General features: G+C 36.5%; 1 protein-coding gene across 6 annotated transcripts in view; it reads left to right on the top strand.

Moving 5' to 3' along the window:
• Positions 1 to 8,921, top strand: part of LOC142351457 (uncharacterized) — a 140,586-nt gene that overhangs the window by 827 nt on the left and 130,838 nt on the right. The gene's annotated exons all lie outside the window — the stretch shown is intronic.

The following is an 8,921-nucleotide window of genomic DNA, read 5'->3' as shown; positions in this document are numbered from 1 at the left end:
TAACCCATAGCCCCCCCCCCCCAATCATGGTAAAATATACCATAATGGGGGGGGGGCTATATTTTCATGGGGGGGGGGGGGGCTATAATGGGAAAGACCCCATATTTTTACGCCTCAACTCGCGTAATATAATAAATCACAGTGTTTTACCGGATCTATTCTGTCCCCCCCCCCCCAGTGTTTTTACGACCCCCAGTAACAAATTATAAGTTGTTACGTTACTATGTAAGAGAATGGAACGTGCGCATGGGATCATAAAAAATTTATGCTCACTAAGCTGGGGGGGGGGGGGGGGGGCAAAACAGAGTAGGTCCCTTTTATTATGAAATGCTGTTGATCTATTGAGATCTATTTTGTTTCTAACCAACCCAACAAACCATAAAACCAGCAAAACTCTTTACACGAATCTCAGAAAACAAATGCTCTTTATTAACTTCCAAAAGTGAAAAAAATGACAGAAGCTGGAGGGTATCCAGAACATGCAGAAAATGATGTGTCGGTAACGATGTCAAAATAAAACCAACAAATCTTGCCCACGAATCCCCCCCCCCCCAGCCGCAGTGTTTTCTAAGCCCACAATAAAAAAAATTAGCACGTACGCTTGGGGGCGTAAAAGTTATATACCCAATAAAATGGGGAGCCAAAACAGTATAGATCCTCTTCATTTCTTCAATTTGAAAGAAACAGGGAAGTTTATCAATCAAAAAGGAGTCTATTCTGTTTTTGCCCCCCCCCCCCCAGCTTAGTGGGCTCATATTTTTTACACCCACCCCGTGCACGTGCTAATTTTTACATAGTAACGTGCAATATAAAAACAAAAAATTTGTAACTGGGGGCATAAATAACACTGGGGGGAACCGAATAGATCCCAAAAAAGTTGTAACTAATTTTCAACGTCCTCAAACGCACAAGGAAACTCATTTGGTGACGTTTTACTTGACGATTTCAAAAATAGGCTAATTTTTTAATTAGTTGTTTGTTAATATGGGTGTCTACACAGTGCTGGAAAAATTATCAGGTAAAATTGGATTCTACACTTCCAGTGTCTTTGCGGTACAATTACCGTAAATTTGATTACTGCGTGTTGGCACATAAAATTTTGATGTCTGAGTTAAAATTATTGTGTTGCAACTTTTGATGCGTTTTTGCTCTGCGAAAATCAGTATGAAAAACATTTGGCAGATTTGCGGAGCAGATTGTTTCAAAATACACTCCTTGCTTGATTTGTCTTTTGCGGCTCAGATTTTGAGAAGATCAACTTAATTCTAAACTGAATTGAAAATATTGAAAGTTAGTTTTAAATATGAAGATGAACAAAAATTAAGACTGTTTCACATGCTTAATGAACAAATTTTGCAGACAATTGAATGACTCATGAGCAGACAATGAATCATAAAAAAGGAGTAATAAAAATTAAGAGATACAAAATTGGGAAGTGTAACAGTGGTCATCAATTGAGGGTCAAATTAAATAAATAAATTAAACTGATATATTTAAATTTGGATATCAAAGTTAAATGTGAATGTTGGTACTGACAACTGTACCAAATTTACCTCCAGCAAAAATAAATAAATTCACATTTCTGTTTATATAAAAATATGTCGTAAAAATAGTAAAATATTACATGATCTTTCAGTAGCAACCATGCTTTTTCAATTTGAGAGTTTAAAGGCTGTCAGAATTGGGCGCAATCTTGAGTTCAGGAAAAATCAATGAAGTTTTCTCATAACTGGGAGATTCGGAGAATAAGACCGGGTATGGCTGTGTTGTCGAGCAATAACCGATATCGAGTTGCTTTTCGGGTGTCTGGTTGTGCGCCAATAAACCCGTTATATTATCGACAAGGCTCCTGCTGCTAAGTCTTTCCTTCTTTTTACTGATTCAACGTCTTCTTTTCGGGAGGAAGCTTACAATGACATGTTGTCGTTGGTTTGTTTGAAATGTTCTAATAACTTCGTTTTCGCTTTTGGCCCTCTGTTTGGGTTGTTTTTTCGAGGTATGACTTGATGAGTGGGTATTGGCGCCGTTGGTGGTGCGTCCATTTTTTTGTGTTTTACTCAATTGCGGGGCTGTTTGTGATATTTTTTCCTGTTTTGTTTGCAGCTCCATTCTGCACATACGAAGTTATCATTATAACCGAATTTATTGACGCCTTCAAATTGGAGATTGATTCAGGTGACTCTTTGATACACGCTAAGCTTCTTTTATTAGTTTAATTTGGCTCCTCCATTAAACCGATAGCTCCTGATTGGCGCCAAAATCAGCTCTATATCATTTTGTTTACAGAATGATTTTATTTCCCGACAAATTCACCATCTCTGTTGATCTAGTCTAATGGCGCCCGCAACGCTGCACAGAAGTATGTAGTTTTGTAGGACCTAATGTACAATTATTGCCTGTAATGTACAATTAATGTACAGATTGATTTTTATGTCTTATTGACATAATGCATAATCTATTCTATTGCTACCGGGATTCCCGTACGGTGTTGAAGAAATTTAAGTATATTTACAGCATTCGCGCTGTCAAACACTTCAGCAGTTGGGAGTTTTGAAAATCTATCATTGAATGCAAGGAAAAACATTTGTTGGTTCATTTCTTTGTAAATCCGTCAACCAAAATCGATTTGTGTTTACATGGGTTGCATTTGGCTTCTTTGGAGAAACAATCAGTCCTTAACTCCCGGGATGTGTGCCGTTGGTAGCGCTTACGTACGCGACTTCGATTGACTCGGGAATTGCTCTAATTTCGTCAACTCAGAAGCACCCCGACTTGACCTGCAATTCCCTCCAAGAGCTGCGTGTTCGTGGGTTGATTTTCGCCAATACCTTTCTTCGTAATCCGTGATCACACAATCTTATATTTCTTTAAGCATCGCGTTCCTTGAAGTTACTGATGTCAATAGTGTCTTCGTAAGTTTTTTCAGCAATGGAAATTTGAATGCATCGCCATACTCATCTTAGTCATTTGCGGATCCGTCTATGAATGTTCATCCGGTTTTGGTGCCAGTCTCACTTGCAACACAATGGTGATATTCGAACGAACAGACGATGTGCAACTCAAAATGCTCTGTTATGTGCCTACGCATTATTGTTTTTTGTTACGCCATTGATTTTTTCCCGACTTCTCTCGCATGCTGTAAGATCTTCTTTGATTTGTATGTTTCTGTTGGAACCGAGGTCTGCCTTCAATCCAAATTTTGGCTGGACTTGAACTTGAGATGGTAACATCTATCTCTGCCGGCTCTCCAAACACTAATGCATAGGGTTATGTTTTGACCACATAAGATCCGGGGCTAAAACATAGCAGAGCTCGTTTAAGATCACTGTAGACAGTTTTGGTTTTGGTTTTTCTCGGCCAGTGTGAGGGCTAATGACGAATGCATCCTTGTTAAGGGCATTCCAAACATTTGGTTTTCAATTTTATCCGCCGAATTTGATTCGCTCTGTGGATCATCACTCTTTTGTTCGTGCGTTTGTTTGCTTTCTGTGACGCTACCGCTGTTTTTGATCTCAATTTTGCAATCACTCTTCTCTCCCCTGTCCGATTTTAGTCCTGCATTAACTGATCCCATTCAGCCGTTTCCAAGTCTGAAGAAATTTGTATGGTAGGTTCAGATGTTAATTTTTTCGTCTCTGGAAGAGTATTTATATTAATTAGGGATGTACTATATTTTTGACCAGGAGGATTTTTAAACGATGACATAATTGTTTTTTTTTAACTGCATATAAAAAGTTTTTATAACCGAATTCATTGACACTTTCAAATTTAAGTTTGATTTAGGTGGCTCTTTGACACACACTAAGTGTCTTTTAAGAGTTTGAATTAGCCTCTCCATTAAACCGATAGCTCTATGATCGTTTATTGGCGCTCTAATTAGCTAAATATATTTTTGTTTACAGAATGATTTCATTTGCTGTCAAATTTAACATATCTCTTGATCCACTGTAATTGCATCCTCAAGGCCGTGCTAAAGTAACATATTTTGTAACATATTATGTGTATCTATTGCCTTCAGACTGTCATTGAAATAGCCTCTCTATTAAACCAATAGATCCATGATCGTGTATTAGCGCCGCAATTACGTCAATTTTGTATTGTTTACAGAATGTTTTTTTGCTATCAACCTTGACATCTTGCATAACGTAATCCAATGGCACCCGGAACCACATGCCAAAGTATGTAGTTTTGAATTAACGTGTGTATATTTACAGAATTCGCGCTATCAATCACTTCAGCAATCGGAAGTGTTGAAATTCTATCATTAATTGCCAGGGAAAACATTTGTTGATTTTTTCATTGTAAATTGGTCCGCCAAAATTGAAGTGTATTTCCTCATTAGGTAAACTACACATCTTAAGTGGTTTTTTGATTGATGTAAAATTGGTTTTTAATTTTCACCTATGTGCACACATAATATGCATTTGGCTTCTTTGGAGAAAACATCTGGGCTCATGTATGGCCACCAGGCGTGAACTGCCAAATCAGCCCAACTTTAACCCCCGAGATGTGTGCCCTTGGTGCCGCCTATGTACGCATCTTCGATTGAGTCGGGGATTGCTATAATGCCGTCAACTCAGAATCACCACGACTTGACTCGCAATTCCTTTCAAAAACTGTTTGTGAGGTTATTTTTCCAACATCTTTCCTCTTTATCCGTGCTTTGAGGTTACTGATGTGAGGAGGGTTTTCGTAAATTTTGCAAGAACGGAGAAGCTGGATGAAAAGTACACATCAGTCCAGGGGGTGTTATTTGAGTTAGAGGCTTTCGTGGCGCGTCTTTATAGGGTTTCATTGGGATTCTGTTGGGCGGGTTCTTCCGAGAATTGTAAAATTTAAGGAGCTTTTTAAAATTTGTTCAAGGGTTTCTTCGTCAGAACTTGTCATCATGAAAATTTTTTAAAATCGTTATGCAAATCAAATTTTTTCTCTAGTATTTAAATTCGACTCATTGACAGAGACAGAATGTGCAAAACGCAATTCTCCAACTGTACTGTTATGAGTGCCGCTACTATGCTTGGAATGTTCGCTTTTTACCATAAACTCGGTTGCGTCCTTTACAGTGTTATACAATGAGTTGAATCGCGAACCTGCTCCTTTTGTAGTGCTGATTTACAGCGTGAATTTTCTTCTATGCTGGCAGGATCTGAGGACACAGAAGCAGAGTAAATTAGTTTATAAAAAAGCTTCATTGCTATTCGTTTTATCTGTTTTCCTGCATGATTGAAAGAAGGGCGCTGTATTCTTTGATACTTCGAATACCCTTCCAAATATATAAAACTTGAAATACTGACTAGACCTGAAAACACAAATAGTTCAAGTTCATTGAAACTATGTTTTCTTACATTGTGCACATAGTGAGGCAAGTACAACGGTTTGCCATCCTATAGGAGTTATTTGCTCTGGCCATGCTTCTATTTTTTTCAAACTGTGTAAATTTGTGGCCCGGTCAATCTGTTTTTAGTTTTTTTTTCAATTTGAAATTTTCCAGATTTTTTTTCAGACTTTCTTCATCTAGAGCGATCAGGAGTTTCCCATTTTGGCAACTGATCAAACAGGGTCAGGCGCTGACTGGTCCATAAATTTAATGGCTGACATAATTTTTGGAAAAAAATTACATCAGAGAGGCAATATACCTTTTTATTATGTTATCACATCACTTTATATTTACCAAGCCTTCCCACCGCGGATGAAAATGTAAAGTGGCAGCACTATCATGTCGCTAGGTTCAGTGGACAATTTTTAAAACCTTAAAACAATCGTTTTAACATTTATTTTTGGCAAAAAATCTCAGCCAGTAGTAATTTTGGCCCTAGAAGCACGTTTTTGTCATCAACTTTTTTTTTCGAAAGTTCTAATTTTGTTTGTCATTATACGTTTTTTGTCGAAATTTTGAAAAAAAGGGTCCCAAATTCCAATGTTTTATTTAAAATTTTTCAAAATTTTTTACTTTTTTCGCATTTTTTATCACTCGCGTACATTACTGACTATTTGAATGGCCGATTTGAATGGACTTTACAGAACATTAATAGTTCAATTAGGTAAGCAGTAAATTCTTTAAGAACAGGGCATTTTTGCACCCAAATTTTATAAAACAATTTTTCAAATCAATTTAGTTCTCCACTATTTGAATTTGACTCATTGACAGAGACAAAATGTGCAGAAACCAATTCTCCAATTGTATTGTTATGAGTGCCGCTACTATGCTTGGAATGTTCGCTTTTTACCATAAACTCGGTTGCGTCCTTTATAGTGTTATATATTGAGTTTAATCGCGAACCTGTTTGATCTGGTAGGTTCTGAGGAAGCAAAGACAGAGTAATTTAGTTTGTTCAAAAGTTTCTTTCCAATTTGTTTGATCTGTGTTCCCGCATGATTGGAAGAAGAGCGCTGTATTCTTTGATTACCCTTCCGTATGGATATAATTTGAAATGCTGAATGGACAAAATAACACTAAATAGTTCAAGTTCATTGAAACTATGTTTTTTTTCACATTTTGCAGAAATAGTGAGGCAAGTACAACGGTTTGCAATCCTTCACGAAATAATTGCTCTGGCGATGCTCCTATTTTTTCAGACTGTGTAAATTTGTGGCCCGGTCAATCTGTTTTTAGTTTTTTTTTTCAATTTGAAATTTTCCAAATTTAATTTCAGACTTTCTTCATCTAGAGCGATCAGGAGTTTCGCATTTTGGCAACTGGTCAAACTGGGTCAGGCGCTGACTGGTACATAAATTTAATGGCTGTCATTATTTTTGAAAAAAAATTACATCAAAGAGGCAATATACCTTTTTTTTGTTATCTCATCACTGTTTATTTACCAAGCCGTTCCGGCTCGGATGAAAATGTAAAGGGGCCGCACTATCATGTCCTTGGGTTCGACGTGGCAACTGACTCCAGGGGACAATTCTTAAAACTTCAAAACAATCGTTTCAACTTTGATTTTTGGCCAAAAAATATCAGCCAGTAGTAATTTTGGCCCTAGAAGCACGTTTTTGTCATCAACTTTTTTTCGAAAGTTCTAATTTTATTTGTCATTGTACGTTTTTTTTGTCAAAATTTTGAAAAAAAAGGGTCCCAAATTCCAATTTTTTATTTAAAATTTTTCAAAAACTTTTACTTTTTTCGCATTTTTTATCACTCGCGTACATTACTAACTATTTGAATGACCGATTTGAATGGACTTTACAGAACATTAATAGTTCAATTAGATTAGCAGTAAATTCTTTAAGAACATGGCACTTCTGCACCCAAAATTAATAAAATGATTTTTCAAATCAATTTAGTTCTCCACTATTTAAATTTGACTCATTGACAGAGACAAAATGTGCAGAAGGTAATTCTCCAATTGCATTGTTAGGAGTGTCGCTACTATGTTTGGAATGTTTGCTTTTACTGTGAACTCGGTTGCATCCTTTACAGTGTTATATATTGAGTTGAATCGCGAATCTGATCCTTTTGTAAAGCTGATTTACAGAGCGTGAATTATCTTCTATGCTGACAAGATCTGAGGACACAAAAGCAGAGTGAATCAGTTTATACAAAAATTTCATTGCAATTGGTTTGATCTATTTTCCGGCATGATTGAAAGAAGGGCGCTGTATTCTTTGATACTTCGAATACTCTTCCGTATTGATAAAGTTTGAAATACTGACTAGACCAAAAAACACCAAGTAGTTCAAGTTCTTTAAAACTATGTTTTCTCACATTGTGAAGAAAAAGTGCGGCAAGTACAACGGTTTGCCAACTCTTAGGAGTTAATTGCTCTGGCGATGCTCCTACTTTTTCAGACTGTGTAAATTTGTGGCCCGGTCATTCTGTTTTTATTTTTTATTTTCAATATGAAATTTTCAGACTTTCTTCATCTAGAGCGATCAGGAATTTCGCATTTTGGCAACTGGTCAAACAGGGTCAGGCGCTGACTGGTTCATAAAATAAATGGCTGACATGATTTTTGGAAAAAAATAAATCAAATAGGCAATATAACTTTTTTATGTTATCTCATCACTGTTTATTTACCAAGCCGTTCTGGTTCGAATGGAAATGTTAAGGGGCCGCACTATCATGTCCTTAGGTTCAACGTGGGGACTGACTTCAGGGGACAATTTTGAAAACCTCAAAAAAATCTTTTTAACTTTGATTTTTGGCCAAAAATATCAGCCAGTATTATTTTTGGCCCTATAAGCACTTGTTTGTCACCAAACCTTTTTTCGAAAGTTTTAATTTTGTTCGGCATTATACGTCTTTTTGTCAAATTTTTGAAAAATTGGGTCTTAAATTCAATTATTTTATTTAAAATTATTCAAAAGCGTTTAATTTTTTGGCATTTTTTATCACTCGCTTACATTACTAACTACTTGGATGGCCAGATGGATTTTTACAGAACATTAATGGCTCAATTAGGTTAGCAGTAAACTCTTCAAGAACAGGGAAATTCTAACCCCCAAACGCCAAAAAAATAATCAAGAATTACGTTTAGAGTGTTCCTAAGCCAAACCTACACTTCTATGACTCCCACTCTCTTTTTCCTCGTCAGAACGTGTCATCTTGAAAACTTTATTAAATAGTTTTGCAAAGCAATTTTTTTCTCCAGTATTTTATTCGACTCATTGTCAGTGACAAAAAGTGCAGAACGAAATTCTCCAATTGTATTGTTGGAGTGCCGCTACTATGTTTTTATTTTTTGCTTTTTCTATAAACTCGGTTGCGTTCTTTACAGTGTTTTATATTGAGTGGCATCGCGAAACTGCTCTTTTTGTAGTGTTGATTTAGAGGGCGTGAACTTTTTTCCATGCTGGTAGGTTCTGAGGAAGCAAAGACAGAGTAATTTAGTTTGTTCAAAAGTTTCTTTCCAATTTGTTTGATCTGTGTTCCCGCATGATTGGAAGAAGAGCGCTGTATTCTTTGATTACCCTTCCGTATG

The sequence above is a fragment of the Convolutriloba macropyga genome, chromosome 13 (assembly GCF_964194025.1).
Source record: "Convolutriloba macropyga chromosome 13, txConMacr16.3, whole genome shotgun sequence".
Lineage (NCBI taxonomy): Eukaryota > Metazoa > Xenacoelomorpha > Acoela > Convolutidae > Convolutriloba > Convolutriloba macropyga.
Note: the sequence above shows the minus strand (reverse complement) of the source record. Positions and strands in the feature narration are given on the sequence as shown.